The sequence below is a fragment of the Dermacentor silvarum genome, chromosome 10, assembly GCF_013339745.2.
Source record: "Dermacentor silvarum isolate Dsil-2018 chromosome 10, BIME_Dsil_1.4, whole genome shotgun sequence".
Classification (NCBI taxonomy): domain Eukaryota; kingdom Metazoa; phylum Arthropoda; class Arachnida; order Ixodida; family Ixodidae; genus Dermacentor; species Dermacentor silvarum.
This window is the reverse complement of record NC_051163.1, coordinates 74,132,426-74,149,462: the sequence shown is the minus strand read 5'-3', so window position 1 is coordinate 74,149,462 and position 17,037 is coordinate 74,132,426.

The following is a 17,037-nucleotide window of genomic DNA, read 5'->3' as shown; positions in this document are numbered from 1 at the left end:
CGCTCCAGGGGCGGTAGAGAGTCTCCCGGCCGCCTCTCGAGCTCGCTGGATGGCCCATAGTTGATCTTGCAGATCTGAGCTGATCAGCGCGGCTTTCCACCGCGCCCCAAGCTGTTCTGGGGAGACTGCATATTCATCCTGAACATGTGCGCAATCCCATAGAATGTGTTCTAGGGTGGCGTGTTCTGTCCTACATAACTTGCACAAGTCATCTGGGTATAGTTCGGGGTAGATGCGATGTAAGTGCACCGGGTTGGGGAAGGTTCTAGTTTGAAGTCGCCTCCAGTCAACCGCCTGAGATCTGTCTAATTTGGAGCTAGGAGGTGGGAATATGCATCTCGACTTTTAGTAGAAGCGGGTGACGTCGCAGAATCTGAACATTCTGTCCTTCTCCTTCCAGGTTTCCCCTCCCGTTCCTTCGGGGGAAGCTTCTTCGCGAGCGCGGTAAATGATACCTCGCGCGACGCGGTGGGCTTCCTCGTTGAGGTTGGGAGCGAGGGACTCACAGTAGGTGTGGGCTGGGAACCAAATGATGTATCTGTCTTCGAATTCCTCTGATGATATGAACTGTGCTTTCCCGTGGAGTATGTTAGCGGCCTCGGGCGATATTCTTCCTCGCACATAGTTTTTGATGGCTGACTGCGAGTCGCTGATGAAGTGTTCGCTGAAACTTCTCGTAAGCGGCTATTTTCCTTTCTTATTTAGTCGTCTTGATGTGAACATATTTCTTGTTCGCTTGGCACCTCTGCCGGCAGCCTAGTGTTACCCCTTTGTTTTACAGTGACTTCCTATGGCAAGAAGCATGAAGCGCCTAGTTTTCTGACGGCAACCCGGTGAAGCCTATAAAGCAGGCAAAATTGGCAAATGCACTGCTTATAAATAGATGCCCAATTTAATTGTATGTACGACTAGCGAAACACACAACCTACACAAGCAATACGGTGTAAAGAAATGAGAATATTTTTGCATTCCGTTGGTATGGTTTTTGAGGGTGCGTCGGACGTTTTATTTTGTAGTTTCGCATGATCAAGTTAGTTGTTAGTTATAGCGTTGTTGCGTAGACTTCTTGCTTGTTTACGGTGTTTTTGGCTGGCCATTCACCAATCACCTATAGAAAGAACAAGCTGGTTTTCCACAAGGAAAGTTTGGCAGTTGAAGAAATCGTTGTAACCTGAGATAACCAGGTGGCCAGCCGACCAACCAGAGTGAGGTCAAATTATGAGGCACCTCGAAATGCAGTGCAGTCCTCAGACGTGAGGACCCCACTTCAATCTCTGCGTTGTATCTTCGGAACATGAAAATTCTCCAATTGCAAAGCCTTCTTTGTATGGGTATCCTCTTAGGATATCCTCTATAGTTTGCCTATAGTGTCCGATGGAAGATAAATTTCGAGATTAGATTTTTTAGAGTACTGCAGCCACTTACATTACTTAGATTTCTTACATTCCAAACGCGAGTATCTTTGCTTTTTATTTGCAAAACGATCTTCCTTGCGTTTAAGTTTTATGTAACCATTTATGTGTAGTGTGCGTTACTTGTATGTTATAGTTACTTGTGTTTTAAATTGATAGTACCAATATTCCTTTTCCTTCTTTTTGTACAATTGTGCTTTTGAATTTTTGGTACACCCCCAGCCGCCTTAAACAATCCCTCCAGGGGCCTGTGAGATATATTTGAATAAATAACTTCAGCAGACGGCTACGTTACGGTTTGTCTCTTTGTTGCTTAAATGCTAATCGCTTTGTAGTTGGAAGCTATCTATCTGTCTGTCTGTGTATCTTAATATATAGCATCTTTAAGCGACTCAACAGTTTCCTTAAACCTTTATATCTTTTAAAGCTTCCTTCCTTATCCCACCGCCGTAACCATGCCATCGCAGCTAAATCCTCATATGGCCGCAGTTGTCCTGCCATCGTCATCATTGCGTCATCGTTTTATAATCATCATGTATTCGTTGTCTCAACGTCGTGGTAGTTCTATCGTCGTCCTTCCAACTTCATCTGACTCTCGTTATGCCATCTTCATCCTAAATTGTCATGCCATCGTGGTCACGCTATAATCGTGCAGTTCTCATTAGGTCAGAATTGTCATGCCATTGTAGTCAGCCCCTCGTCGTCATACCGTCTTAGTCGTTCATTCGGCAATATTCCTCCTTCGTCATTCCAACGTGGTCACGCTGACACTCAGGCACCAGCGGTGACGACGAAAGACGCATCCTAACCTACTGTCTGCAGTCTTTGCAGATAACAGCATTGAAAAGTGACCTGGACAGCGCTGCCGAAACCGCCATCTGCCCGAGCCTGCTGCAGTTTCGAGCTTGTTATCAAGTCTGTTCTGGGGGCGTTGTCTTTTTGGACCTGGCTTCACACAGGCACCAGCGTCGACTACGAAAGGACGCATCCTATCCTACTGTCGGCACTCTTTGCAGGTTGGTTGACTTTTATATTGAATGTCGTAAGCACTATTACGAGAACTGCATCGAAATAAAACACAAGGACGACAGAAAGAAACGACCAGGATGAACGCTGAACTTTCAACATCTTTTATTGTAGCGAATGTCACATATACGCGTACTAATATATGTTTTTTTTTCTGATGAAATGGCTGATGACCTCGTTATGTCTGCTAACGAAGTACTAAGTAAAATGCACGCATGGGCTGTGGCAAATTCACTACAGATTAATTGCTCTAAAAGCAAAGCTGTACTGTTAAGTGCGAAATCCAAATTATACATAACGTAACTCAAGCTAACCGTTAATAATAACGAAGTGTTCTTTCACGTGCCTATGGCGTGGAATTACCAAACTGAACACATAAGTCAAACTTTGCAGAGCGTTAGGTGTGTTGCGTCAGTGTGAATATATACTACCTGAAAACAAAAACTCCTATTATATCACGCTCTTTTTCCTTCACATTTATAATATTGTCATCTGGTTTGATCCACAGGCTCTAAAGCATTATTAAATAATCTAGTCGTGCTACAAAAAAAGGCCCTACGGTGCATTGAAGGTGTATTGCATAACGCACACACCGTTTCATTATTTAGAAAGTATCAAATTTCAAATGTAAGCAGTTATTACGAACACCAGCTTTCGTCAACGTTTAAATCAGAAAGAAATCGGCAGATCCCATGACCTGTGAGAATCGACGTTATGCGAAGGAGTGTGCGGGGAGGCTACCAAGTTAGCAAAACCGCTATGAGTGCAATAAGACGTAGGTGGCTGTTTCATGACCTACATGACACGCATGATCTTAAGGCGAAAACCGTAGTCATATAACTTCTACCATCAACCTTTAGCATTCTTCCTTCACTTAGTACCACGTCCGAACCCATTCAATTGGTTTTTAGTGTTAATATTTTTTCACAGAGTCAATATTATTTTTGCTGAGTCATGGCTCTGACTATGACTTCTACCACTGCCCCGTAGTGTTTTCTTACCTCAGTACCCACGTCCAAACCCCTTTCAATGTTTTTTGTGTATTATTGTATTATCGCTGAGTCATTGTCACTTTTGCTGCGTCATGCTTAAGAATATGACTACTATCATCATCCTTTAGTTTTTCCTTCATTAGTACCCACGTCAAAACACATTTCAGTGGTTGTTGAGTGTTAATCGTTTTTCGCTGAGTCATTGTCATTTTTGCTGTCATGCTCATGACTATGACTTCTACCATCAGCATTTAGTGTTTATTTCCCTCAGTACCCACGTCCAAACTACTTTCAGTGGTTTTTTAGTATTAATGTTTTATCGCTCGGTCATTGACATTTGCTGCTTCATGACCTACATGACACACATTTCATGTTTTTTATGTCATGCCCTATCATTTATGCTCGCATGCACTGTTGTATTACTATGCCAATTTTAGTACCTACCAAGTTAACGAAATTACCATGCAAGCACCAAGACGTAGGCAGCTGTTTCATGACCTACATGACACAGAGGTCATGATATTCATGTCATGACCTATCACATATGTTCGTCATACACTCTTGTCATACTATGCCAATTTTGGTACCTACCATGTTAACGAAACGACCATGAGAAAACCAAGACGTAGGCGGCTGGATAGATAGATGGATGGATGGATAAATGGAGAGCTATACAGATACTGTCAAAGTTGCAAATGTTCGCCAAGAAATGGTTCGCATTTATTACGCAGAGGAAGTACTCTCTTACGTACTGTGGCTGATTTCCAACCAAATCTTGCCAGTCGCCTCACTCGACATACAGAGAATTGGTACGTACCATGTCCTCGTACTAATTATTAACTCCAAACATTACGTTTCTCTTTTCCGAGTGTACGGAACAAGGGGAAATGAACAATTGAAAGTTTATGTTTCTTGTCTAAAACTGATACATTACATATGCTGATTGGGCTATTCATGAATATTAGGTCATTTTCCTGAAAGTTATTCAGTGTCATTTATTTATCTGTTTCTTTGTTTTTGAATGTTTTTATGTATATCAGAGTTTTATTTTATGCTTTGCTGGGACAGGCCAGATGCGTGTTCCTTTTGTGTTGTAGCTCACCGCTGCCTGTAATTTTGTTATTTTGTCTTGTTTTCCGGGTGATGGGGCCAGTCAGGCTGTGAAATGCAGCTTTTTCCCATCACACCTAACCACGTCTATCTATACTTTTATTTACCTGCGATGTGGGTAAGTGAACTCAAACTTTTTAGGCATTCTTAGGGTAATTCACGCACTTCAAGTAGGCTGTTGGGTTGTCAGACTGGCTCTATAACCATTTTCCAGCCCACTGGAATCACTGTGTATTGTACACTCTATTGTCAAATGGGTAGAGCCTCGTGCTGCAGTGCTGAGGGAAACAGGGACAAAACAAACCGTCGGACCAACTTGGGTCACTGAATAAGTGTGAGTGGTCATGCGCCGTCTTCAGTTAACGTCTTCGACGCCGACTTAGGTGACTGTGTATGTGCTGCTGGGTGTGCGCCTCTCTGCGAATAACGTCGTTCACGCCAACTGATGTCACCGTGTGTGTGCATCTGGGTAGGTGCCGTTCTTCAACGACCAAAAAAAGCAGCGACAGACCGTAATCCTGAGTATCCATCTCAGGATTACGGTCGACCGTAATGCGTTAGCATTGAATCAATATAGCGAATCAGAACGTATCGCCACCATCAAAACGAGTTGTGCAGGGTGTCCCAACTATCATGCACCAAGATATCAAATGCCACGTAACTGGAGAGAACCAAGGTAATGATGTTTGCCGTCGCTTGGAGATGCTCAGATTATTTATTGCATTCCACCTAATTACATATTGAGTGTTAAATAATGAATGTCTCAAATATTATATTTAGGTGGAAAATGTTACTGACAAAATTGTAGAGCAACATGAAAAACTGCCGATATAGCTTTCTGCTGAGCAATACGTGATACATAATGCTCTTCCGAGCGTGAAAGAAGCCCGCGAATACACGCCAAATTGCCGCGCGTCTGGCCGCTCGAGGCCCTTTGCGTGTATGACACGGCACCTTCGGTGTGAAAAGGTTCTATGGGACGTGCTGAAGCGATTTAAGTCAGCATGGACGGAGTTTCTACGGTGTTGAGGTGAACGGAGAACCTATCGCAATCTGTGCATGCATGTTTAAGCCTGCAATCCGGCTCGGTGATCAATTTTGTATCTCTGAAAATTTGTTTCGGTAACATGAGCTTCCTGCAGCATTCTCACTCTAGTTCTAAGCTGCGGTTTAGCAGCAGTGAGTTGTTAAATTATACGACGATCACATTAGCGTGGGTACAGTCCTGCTACTGAATAAGTAGTGCTGCTGACTTTGACTGACGTTCGAATAGTTCTTACTTCGATGTGGAAACAGAGCGCGGCTACCTCATTTGTTTGACGAGGTTTCCGTCCAAGAAAAAAAGCGGTGCGGTTAGTAATAACAGCATACCGTACCGTGTGAATTACACTTGTGGAGTTGTCGAAGGACCGCCTGCAGACTACGCGACTGTCCGAAGCAGTGGTAGATGTTGGGCTATAGACCTGTTTGTTTTCAAAGAGCATTGTCCACACTATGTGGAATAATCGTACGAGATGCTTTATTGGCGTTATATAGTTTTCCTTGTCGCGCAAAGGAATAGGATGGAATCATATTTTGGTCTTGTTCGTTCCGTCCTCTACGACGCATTAAGCCATCTTACGGAAATTGGGTCCTCACAAGGGCTACCTGATTTTTTTCTGTTGATCCTCTTTGGATATACCTGCTTTACAGTAACATCCAATAGCGGCAGTGAACCATCAGCCTCAGACGGGAGGGTAGCGTATGCTTAGCTTATTGATAGCATCGTGAGAACAATGCCGGTGGCTAAGCCAAATATTTTATAACAATGGATGCTTAGAGGCTTCGGAGTTGCATTGAATTAGCCGTAGACGATTATATATTTACATGTATTAAACCGCCTAGCGATAAGGTAATAAGATTTTCCAATTCACCTAGGCCACCCACTCACGTCGGTTTGTTTCCTCGTGTAAAATCACATGCGGCGACTATAGTTTACAACAAGTTCACACACAGCGTGTGATCATTCATGTCGCTTGTTAGCGCACCTAAGAGAAAACCCCGCATATTGTAGTTACTGCTACACCGAAAGTCTACAAAGTGGTTCCCCGACGGGATTGTTGAATTTAAATCACATAAATTTAACGGAGAACGAGTTAAAACATCTCCAAATTGTTCCCCCGCATGTTACAGCAACACAACCAAGAATCGCCGTGCTGGGTCACACAACCCAGAGAGCAGGAAAGCCCGACGAAAAGTTTTGCACTTTCTTGGTGTGGGATCAGTGTCTACTTCTATACAGTGTCTCTGCGATAGGCCCAAATTACTGAGTTAGAAAGTGAACGAGCAGACACGCCAGAATCCGGGCGGCAGAACAAAAGAAAAAAACAAACAAAGAAAAGCTACCCTAAAGAAATTATGCGCTTCAAGGCGGCTATATTACATGCGGCGAGGACATTTATGTACCAATTGTTTCAACCACGAGCGGTGGCTAAACGTGGGACACAGCGCCGCCAGAAGGCATATAGACGTTTTCATGGGGCGAGGAGGAAAGGGCGCCATACGAGCCTTTCCTCCTCTCTGGCTCGTGCGAGCCGGCGCGGCGCGGCTTGAATGTGTTGCCGGTCGTCTGCAAGGAGGATTTTAAAAAAATTGCTGGAGTGGAGCTGCCGTCTCAAAAGTGAAGCCGGACCGCCGCCATCTTACCAGAGGCAAGCAATAACGTTAGGAAATAGCGGGGAAAATATGAAGCACTTTCTTCCCACTCCGTACTGTTTTTAGGTGGATAATTTAGCTGTGCAGATATCGTTGGACGTCTTCCTTTCTGTCACTGGTTTTAGAAGAAAGCCTTAAGTTATTTTCAAATTTTATGGCACATCATGACATCAATACACAGCCAAAGGTAATATTTTAAGGGAAAGGTTCGAGCTTTTAATTTCAAATTCGCCTAGCATTTCTGCTGCGGAACGATTCGAAGTTGTTTTAGCTAGTTATGAGTGCAATTTACGGGATGTCAGTTCTTACGAGGTTGTCGAACAACCACTGTGTAGCCTTTAGGTGCAGCAGTAGCCACAGTCTCTGGAAATTTCCTTGGATGTGCAAAAATGCGACGCGCATCATCAGCCGTGGTGTGTGTATGTGTTGTGAACTATGTTGGATGTATCGGTTTTCACTCGACGAAGAGTTGTTGTAAAACATTTGCATCGGCCACCGACATCGTTCTCACGCATTTTAAGTCTACTAGACTTCAAATCACTATGTCTACGCTAGCCTCCTGCAAGCAGGAAAAAGGCTTTGCTCAACACAGCGAGCACTGCGCTTGGCAAGCCAACATGATACAAACAATTGCTTCGTGCTTAGATTGGCATTGCCTTTTTTGCCCTCTAACGCACGTTATACAAAGGGGATCGCATAAAGAGAATCCAACAGCTATTTGTAAGGACACAATTTCTGTAACGTGTGTGAATGCGTCGTAAATGACTGAACTTAGGAGACAGAAAAAAAAGAGTTCATATGTTCCTTCTTTTGCGGCAAAATAAAACAGAACACGGAATAACGACGCAATAACACTCCGCATGGTCGTGCCGCATGTTTGGACCACTTGGACAATACGCTATATAGAAGAAACAGATCTATAACACAGCATTTACTACTGCCTCGGGCGCTCGCACAGTCTGCAGCTGGTTGTTGGACCACTCGAAAAGTTTCATTCACACTGTACGGTATGCGTTTAATATTACCCAAACTTTTTTATTTGTAGTCGGAAACCTTGCCCAGCAAACAAGGCAGTCGCCCACTGTATCTACACATAGAACTTGAACGCTTGTCAAAGTAAACAGCACGACTTATTCTCCAGCAGCACGGTACTCACGCTGTTAGGATCGTCAAATGTTTCCTAACTATTCTTTGCAGCTAAACCAGAGCTTATAATTACCGTGCTTAGAATGCTGCAGTGAGGTAACATTGGTGAAACGAATTGTCAGAAATACCTGATATCCGAGGCTGATTGTAAGCTGAAACAAACGCGCGCACCTCGCGCTGGGTGCTCCGTCCGCCCTAACATCAGCAGGTACTCCAGCCGCTATTTTACTTCAGACTTAAATTCCTTGACTACGCCTCACAGGACCATTCCCCACGTAGAAGACGTCATTTCATGCTAAACAGACCGCGCGAGTGAGAAAAAATCCACCAGAAACTGCCGCCGAGCGTATACCACAGCATACAACACGGGCGTTCGCCCAAGCCAGCACGCCAACTGCCCATAGAAGGCGCCACTGCTTACGCACTGCCGGCGCCCATGAAAAAACGGTCTATACGTTCTGCAACGTTACTCTACAAAACAACAACGAAACGCTCGCTGCGATAAGTAGTTTTGCTTTATTTCACCCTCTGATGATTCACAGGCGTAGCATTTCTTGGGAGCGCCGGGCTGGGCTGGGGGCTCGATGAGTTATAAGGTCCTTTAATCTATATGTCTAATATATTGTTTGTTCGTAAAGCCCCGAGTCTAGTTTCTTTTCTTTTGTAGAAGCGATTGGACAAGACATACGTTGGAGCAGGATCGTGGCGCCATCTCTTAAGACTAAATTGTCTTATTTTTTTTTCGTTGCTTGAGCAACCACTAGATGGCACTATGTGGGAAAAAGCTCCGTTGCGGCTAGTTATTGGAGTATTCTATTGTGAGTGACTGTGCAGAAATATACGAGCACATTAAACAGCCTGTGTGACATTGTCTGTCAAGCTTCTGAAGGCTGCCACACAGACATATGTTTTGATCGTGATGCTTGCGACAGCAATACGTTATAGCGGGCGCGAGTATTCCAATGACACAGGGGGTTCGTCTCGGCAAGAACGTTAGTCAAATGCAAAAATACAGCGACATCGTTCATCCTGAACGAATGAAGAAAACGTGGCATGTATCACTGAAATCCGGCAAAAAACCACACCATCACAGTGCACATGATATCAGATGCTCCCGACATTCATAAGAAAACATTCCACCAATTCTGCGTCAATATTTGTAGTAACGAAATCCGAATGACAGATTTGTGCAGAACACTCATAGAACTTGTAGAACCAGGAGGAAAGGTAGTCGTTAGTTTGTGTCTCGTGCATTGAGGGACACATTGCCGAAGTTGAAACATTTTGATTTCAGTACGACTCTCAAATGAAGGGGCAGAGCACCGAATGACAGCGCACTACCTTCGGAGCAGCGGCAAAATTTCAGAGCATATATTATGACACTAACACTATTACTACATATTTTCATAGCGAGTCGTACAGAATGCAGGAGGCAAGCAGAAAGACTGTCAGAGCTTGAGAATGCTGCAGGCTTGAGCATTGGCACATCTGCAGCGACTGTAAAATTTTAGCCACAGTTGCCAAACATAACTTCAGTGCAGTGCAAATAGAAAAGTCATGTCAAAATACAGAAATTTAATAAAATAACGCAAGTAAAAACACACAGGTACGCGTGAGACAGTTTGCATAAGCCCGTAAAATTATGCGGATCCCATGCAATGTGGGAACAGCGCAGAAAGCGAAGCTTTCTGTGCTTTTTGCTTTGATTGATGATAATTATCGGTGAGTTAGCGGAGAATGTTTAATTTACACACCATTTAGTCTAATACGATGTGGGTAAATTCATGCTAAACGTTACCTTGCGTGTACCACTGCTCTTTGTCTGCGTAGTACAAAGAACACAATGTGAGATGCGTTTGCTTGAGGCGTTGTTGCGCGCCATTGTTCATAACCTTCGAGAAGGTCATCATTGTCGTTGCCGCAGACGGTCAATTGCATCGTGGCAGAACTGTTAAACATTAAGTAAATTTTCTTGGTGCCAGTGCCAGAAGGCAAATGATTTTTCACACCCTGGGGTCCCTGCGCCCAAAGTGCAAGAACATTTTTGTATTGCGCCCCCGTCGAAATGCGGCTACGTGGTCGGGGTCATACCCACGACCTAGCTCAATGTAATAGCCGCAATGCTACTGAAGCCGGCACCGAAGTGTCCATTTAACATGGGAACACTTCAGTAGTGTCGCCTGAACGTTACCGGTGCTTTATTGCGGCTCTGCGTCTGCACGATCTGCTTCAGTTGTCCACCTAACCAATTTGCAGGGTGTTTATTTTTCAGAAATAGCAGAAACGTACCTTACTGAACCTTCAGTTTGTCCTCTACCACTGTCGTATCTAGAGAAGCGTTTGCTTGCCTTGTCACGTCATATTTTCCCTCTCTCGTACTCCCCCGTGTATGGGAACTGCAAATGAAGAATGACAAGGCTGCTATTCACTTGTTCGTAACTGCGTCGGTTATACTCACATTTTTCCACCTCTCCATACCTCCTCTATCCATTCTATATGCGTCTACTCTGGACTTAAAAGTAGTAGACAGGTAAGGGCTGCAGTTTCCGCAATCCTTTTGCGGTGGGCCACAGAGAATTACAGATGTCAAGATGGTATTTTGGCGACGCCCAGGGTGCTGCAGAGGGCATTGTCCACACTTTCGACGCGATAGAGAGGTCCAAAAGGTTTCTGGCGTCTCTGCTCATGCTCTGCCACTCTTTGAACCAGCTCCTGACAGGCGTTGTAAGAAACCGAGAGGTGCTGTGGAAAATCGAAGGAAGATGCAACGAGAGCTTCGATTTCAAAGGCCGAAACTCTTTAATGGACACTATCGCGAATAGGCGAAGTTGTCGTCGCTGGTAAGGGCAATGTATTGCCGTTTGTTTCCCGCCACTACCATGCGGCTTGGGCGCAATGCTCACACTCCTTAACCACGTCACTTTTCATTCCGCACAAACTTTTACACATAGCAGAGAGCCGCACCTATCACGTGACACCGCTTGCCCATTCGTAGCGCCACCGCCTCCCGCTTTCGAAACCATTTATGAGACTATCGCGCAGGCTCCACCTTGATAAGAGTGCAGAGGACGACTGCTTTGGCGACTCGATTGCTGCTGGACGTGCTTTGGTACACTACAAAAAAATATGGCACGCCTTGTGCCCATAAATTACTCCGAGACCGAGCTCTCCTTACGTAAAGTATGTTTTCCACTGTTCTATTGCGGTCTAGAAACTTGCCGGGCGGATTTCATAACGTGACACTTATTGCATTCCTCATGACGTGTATTAGGCACTCTTTAGCGACTCTGGGCACACTTCAGGAGTCCTTTCGTGGCTGACTGAAACACCATCTCCGAATCCCACTGTGAGAAGCCCTAGAATGCTATGCAGTAGCCACAACGAGCAATTAGAAATAAAAGCAGCACTTCCAGAAAATTTGGCTATCATATGGCAAGTCGCATATGGTAGCTGCTCTATACCACAATAGGAGCAGCTGATATATCTTCGTAGTTCTTGAAAAATGTTGAATTCAATTCTCATATGTAACTTGCGGTAACGCCTTAAGATGTGGGACATTTTTTTACTCCTTTCAAGGCTCAAAATTTCTCGTGTTATATTCAGGTGTTTGACAGTTCAATTTTGACTCCTAGATCAAGGTATAAGTAATTCCTGCTCCTTGCAGATGGGTAGACATTTCCTCTCGTGGCCGTTACGTTTATATTTAAGAAACAACTCGTATGTATGGTAGGAAATTGGCATGTTTTCAACCATTCTCGTTAACGATTTCACATGTGTATATCACGTAAATAAGGCACAGTAGAACAGTCTGGAACTGATTAGCATCACATTGTTTCGTGGCAGTATTTGCCTATATCGGTATATGGAGCCGACTACTCGAGAAAGTATTACTATAATGTGATTTACATGTTTGCATCCTGACATGTTTCGCGAGCGACTCACGCTGGAGTTTTTATAGTATGCACAATTTCAACTACTGTACACTGTCTTTTTGTGTCCTGGACACCTGTATATTTTTCGCATTGTCATTACGAAAGTGCACTCTCTAGCATATTGAAGATGTCAGTGATGACGTGAGCCCTTTAGTTGCATCTCGAGGGTTTCCTGTTTCAAGCAATCTAAAATGCCAGGTGCAAAAGGCGCTAATTTTACCTGACTAGGTCGGCGACTCAGTAATGGACTGCTACAATAGGTCCTCTGCCCAACAGGCCCTATCTCACAAGAGGAGAGTATCGAGTTATAAACTGACATTTACTATGCTCTACGTAGTTTTCACATACGTGTGCAATACAAAGGACGCCTGATAAATTTGCATCCACTATTTGGCAGTGTTCCTGCTACTTTGTTGCGTGATTCTTACTGCCTCTTGCGCACTTTTTTTTCGAACACAGTTATCTCAAATGGAACTAAACAGGAAGTACCGCTCATCAAGGCCAAAACTTTTTCTAGAGCTAGTTGTACTATTGTAATACAAAAACAAACACTGAACGAGGTTCACTCGCTGACGCATCTGCCACAAAATTGATGTCGTCAGGATGGTAATTTTTTTTTTTGTTTCTTGCCGGTGTCCATAGGTCTTCGCTTAAAAGGACTACCGAGAAATATGCTCTCATCAAATTGGCCTCATAATGCGGTGCACCAAAGAATTCGTTTGTGAAAATATAGTTACGCCACACACACTCGCACGTATTGATTTAAACTAGCGTGAATCAGCGCTCAGATGAGCCACAACAAGTACAGAGCCAGAAAAATATTGATAAATATCGGGATTATTCAGTTAACGTTAAAAGACTGTTTCAATGCCAGTAAATGGCGGCAGGCCGGCAGCAGGAACTTATAACAATAATCGAAAAATGTTGGTACGGAAATTGTTGCCTACAAAACACGCCTCATCCGTTGGTGCTAAAACAGGCACCGATGTAGATGGAAGTCTAAGCGTTGGAGAAAATACTGTCATGTGACTTGGAACTTAGACATTTGGATAGCTGTTACCCTTAAGTTTTGTCAAATGTGTGCCCCTAATGCACAACATGCGTGGCTTATAGCAGCATTTGACGGTTAGTAAGTAAATGACAGAAGTTTATCATACATAAACAGAAGGTAATAACAGCAGGGCGGAGTGAATGCGCCAGTCAGAGAGCTAACCTCAGTGTGCGATGAAAGTGTTTAGGCTTTCTGAGTACTAATTGTCTGATGACTAGTAAAAAGTAAGATTGGAAAACAGTATGTACACAGAAAGTGTTTAGAAACAACTACTGAGGACGAAGAGGAGTCTCTCTTATTAGAGAGAGAGAGAGAGAGAAAAGATTTAATGATGAGGGAGTTAACCAGGACTGAGCCCGGTCTACCCTACACTGGGGGAAGGGAAAAGGGGAGAGAGAGATTATATTCCTAGGTGACAATATTACCTGTATTCTGTCTTGGCAAACCCTTCTCAGCTACATAATTATTACCAACGCATGTTTGTCACTTAGGTATATATGTAGGCATTTTTACACGGAACATTCTTTCATGTCAATCTTCGTCTATGTATAACTTTTCTTCATTCGAAACTGGAGTACTCCAGTTCCGTTTAAGAATACCGTCTGTGACAGTGGTGGAAAGTATTTGGAAACGTGGCAGTGTCGCAGTGCAGGTTGCATTTCTTCAAGAATACGCCCGCACATGCAACGTGTCATCCTATTAAAACAATTTTCCGTGCTGCACCTATTTTTGTCACGCCGTCAACGGTCCCGTATACTCCTCTTTCATATGATCAATCATGATGTAGATTTCAAAAATCACGCTATTCTACAGCCACCCTATACTTTACATCAAACAAAACTAATCCCCAACTTACAGTACACCTACCACTTCGCCGTGCATAGGTATTGCATGATTGTTATTATCACTAGATCCCATGAATAGAACTACCAGCCCACATCTGTCACTGAACACACTGACGTAGCTGCATCTAAGGTCGCAGTTCAACAGTATTTATATTCTCAGCACCCGCATTGTTTTGTTCTTGTAACACATCTCGTACCATCTCTATTTCCTGCTACGTTGTTGGGCCTCAAATAAATAAATAAATAGCAGTCTCCTAATTTCCTTCCTCCTCCGGTACATAATTTAGGTCGCAGGAATTTTTGTATGACACAATCAAAACATAAGTAAGCATTAAAGACTGCTTGAAGATACAGTGTGTATAAAGGCAGTCATTATTTTTTGTAGTATGAAGAAGAAGAACTGTGAGATGGGAATACTTTGAAAAGCCTATCAAGTATCAGTTCTGTGTTGAATTTCAATCTAAGTATAAACTCCTGCAGGCTAACAAGTATTAGGCATTACACTGATACTTTTTTTAAACTTGGTTGTAAGTTATAAAGTCGGAACTAGACTACTTTGATTATTGAAGATCAGCTGCTAAATTGGGAAAAAGTGTCGTTTGGTCACCATTTTTGCCAAAATGATAACATCACGTGCTGGATCAAAAGTAAGGGAGAATGCAAAAGCAAGTTTGATGAACGGATATGGTAGAGAGAACACATTTAGAGGTAGCATTAGACACATTTAAAGACACACTTAAAGAGATATCGTAGCGACTTATTACCTGAAACACTTGTTTTTTCCTTTCCAGCAAAGACTCCAGGGGTCTGGATTGCTTCCACAAGTACTCTAACCTTGCAGCCAGTATCGTGTTTCAATAGTAGAGAACACCTACGTAAACAGTCTGCATCTGCGAAGGATGTAACGACACTGCTGCAATAATTGAACAGCATGAAGATTCTGCGCCATCAGTGGGGTCACATGGCTCTGCGTTAAATCCAATTTTTCCGCTCAATGCTAGCGAGAGTTCCACGAGATCCACTGTATCACTGTTTGGTCAGCATGAGCCAAACTATTTAATTCTTTGGGGTTATTTGTCGCTTGGGCAATGTTGAACGGCCTTATGAATAAAGACACTATTGCCAAGCGCATCGAGAAGTTCAATGCATCTACCCAACTTAATGAATTTATTTGGAATGATGCATTGTGCTGCATAAATGTCTCAATAAGAGAGGCTTGTGTTTGTTGGTAGTACATCGTAACACAAACACTGCGTAAAAGACTGACAAGAGAGAAAGACACACACGGCGCATAAAGGTGTGCCGGAAATTAAGTATTAGTAAAGCAGATGTGTGTGTAGTATGCGTTAGAAGCGCAAGAAATGCTAGTTTACTAATGTTTTATGTTCAACAGTGGAACTTGATTAGCGGAATCATAGACTGTCAGTCCCATACGCGCATGTACTCAAGTTGAGAGCTAAGTTCCAGGCGCAAATCCGCTGCGAACGCTTTTAAACGTATGAATGATACAGTTATATTCTACGAACTAAACGACCACTACAATGCTACGAAAGAGAAGCGCCAGTCACACGAACACACACTTTAAAGTTTGCACAAATCCTTTTCATGGTTATGCGCATGCAGTCGCAAGAACATTTGCTAAAAATCTTACGGCCCATATTGCGTAAAGCTTCGTAAAGAAGGAGGGGAACTACGCTGATGAGCTAGAGGGTAAGGTGGATGGGAACAAGCTTGCTAGTCAAAATGTAAATGAGATATTTTATGAAGAACACTTGCCAAGTCTAGCTTTTGTCCGCAAACTGACACTGTGAATGTGAAAAAAAATATTTCTGACATTTCTGGTTTACTTCGCAGCTATATTATAGCGGGATGTGCGAGTAGGGGGCAGACATTGCGCTAGCAAAATAAAAAATAAAAAAAGACACTCCACTGGAGTTGCCTAAGTATGCGTAATCATTTTGTCACTTGCTTATATCCACTCAGCGCGGTGTCATTATCAATCTTATGAAACTTGATCTGACCAGCATAAACACTTATCAAGCTTTAACGATCGTTATCAACCTCATTGGACTATATCCGACCCTTATCAACTGTTGTCGGTTGTTATCAATCAACGAAAGCGGATGTCCAGCGAAGCTGTTGTAAAACCACCTCAACAACTACTGAGGGTGGTCATCATCAGCCTATATTTATGCCACTTCAGAACGAAGGCATCTCCCTGCGATCTCAAATTACCCCTGTCTTGCGCTAGCTGGTTCCCACTTGCGCCTCCAAATTTCCTACTTCATAAATCAACCTAGTTTTCTGCCATCCTCGACTGCGCTCAATTCTCTTGGTATACATTCTGTAACTAATTGTCCACCATTTAGCCATCCGACACATTACGTGGCCTGCCCCGCTTGAATTTCTTCTATTAATGACAATTCATATCGGTTATCCCCGTGTGCTCTCTGATCCACAGCGCTCTCTTCCTGTCTCCTCGCATTAGGCCTAACATTTTTCGTTCCATCGCTTTTTCTGCGGTGCTTACCTTCTTCTCGAGCTTTCTTGTTCCTCCAAGTTTCTTCCCCATGTGTTAGCACCGGTAGAATACAAACGATTGTGCACTTTTCTTTTGATGACAATGGTAAGATCCCAGTCAGGATTTGGCAATACCTCCGTACGCATTCAAGTCCAATTTTGTTCTGTAAATTTTCGTCTCATGATCATGATTCTTGTTCCCTTGTCAGGCTTTGAACGGGGTTGATTCTTTGTCTTCTGCATATTATTATTCATTCACTACGCTTAATATTTCTCTGTTAAGTCCTGAATCATTTGGCGCCCGAAGGG